Raw genomic sequence first — 1,725 nt, forward strand, 5'->3', positions numbered from 1 at the left:
ACTCAAAATTCAGGTGTAATATTTAAAAATTGGTAAATTTTACTGTATTAAAAAAAGAAACATTTTTGCATGGCAAAGATAAAGTAAAACACATCTAAAGACAAATAAAAAGCTGGAGGAAAAAAAGTTACAATTTATAGCACAGCTAAAGGGCTAGTATCCCTAATATATAAATAACTATAAATGGCTTCATAGTGACTGTCTTGAACTAGAAGTAGTAATTATTCACTTCATTTCTGACACTTCCTTGTCATAATCATAACCATGTCTTTCATATAAGAATCCTCCATGTGTAATTTTAAAGAAAACACACACTTCCCTTATTTATATTACATTTGAGTGTAGTTATAAATTCAAAATACTGAGCCTTGGGCAAAATTGTCTTTTGGCAACTTGAACTCAAAATCATTTGATTGCAAAAGTTATGTCCACAACTTGATTTTACACTAATTAGCTAGGTAATTCAGGTTTTAAAAGCAAGTTTCTTTGCTTTATCCCCTAATCAATTTATTGCTTTGTCTTTGCAGTTCTACTCTGTGTTCTGGGTAAGTCTGTAGGTAAATCCGCCACAGTCTCTTTCACTAAAGGGATGTTAACGAATACAATATTGAGCTTTTTTTCTTCCCTAAATTACCACTAACAAGACATTTTAGAGTTGATTTAATGAAGTGCACTAGGAAGTTAAGTAAGTGGCTTATTTCATTAAATGAGACAGGTTGGAAGAAAAGAAACACAATAAATACTGTAAGATGTAAATAATTCTACTGTTTACAAAGTATCTTGAAATCCTTCAAGCATTGCAGCTTTTTCTACTTTAGGATACGATTTGGATATATTTATTATTAAATTTGCATAGCCACATCCATATACTATTATTATACAGTTTAATTAGTAAAATCATCCTGGACCACAATAACAATACATAAAATACAATTAACAATTTAATATTCATAGAGATAAGATAGAATAAAGTGATTAATGACAGAAGTCTGCATTTTCATTTGAAGGATTTCAAAATACTTTGTAAACAATAGAATTATCTGCACCTTACAGTATATATTGTTTATTTTTTCTTTCACATTGTTGAGTTTAGTGAAATAAGCCACTTACTTAACTTGCTAATGCACTTCATTAAATCAACTCTCACCATTTTTGAGGTTCAATGTTATTTGTACTTTTTCTTCACACAGATCAATAAGTTATGTGGTTGGAATAAAGATTAATTTAGATTTTCCCCGGAGTTGCTATTTTCAACACGTTTTACTAAAATTAACATTGGAGCAATCTGGTACATTATTTCTAAAATTATAACTCTAACTGTATAAGCTGGAACTATTCTCCTTAAATTCACCAATACTCCTTAAATCTAACTATCCTGCAGTGGATGGATGGTCATGTGTAATAAGCCCTGGCAACTACTAATAGTTTACTAGTGAAGGCCCTACTGTAGGGTCTGGTGAATAAATCTGCTCTCAGAGAATATGCAATCCTCAACCTCTATAGGTTGTTTCACATTGGCATATTGGGATATATGAGAACAAATAATCATTCTCTTCCGATATTGTAGATCTTTCTGCCGAGGCATCTACCTGAGTTCTTGTGCCACCACCACCAAAACATGCAAGACCGGGAACAGGAAAGAACCAAAATTCTTTTAAAATATCTAGGTAAAAGTTTTAGAATTTTCATTTCAAAATTGATAGTGCTTAACAATGTGTATCGCAT

Source organism: Saimiri boliviensis, chromosome 13, assembly GCF_048565385.1.
Source record: "Saimiri boliviensis isolate mSaiBol1 chromosome 13, mSaiBol1.pri, whole genome shotgun sequence".
Lineage (NCBI taxonomy): Eukaryota > Metazoa > Chordata > Mammalia > Primates > Cebidae > Saimiri > Saimiri boliviensis.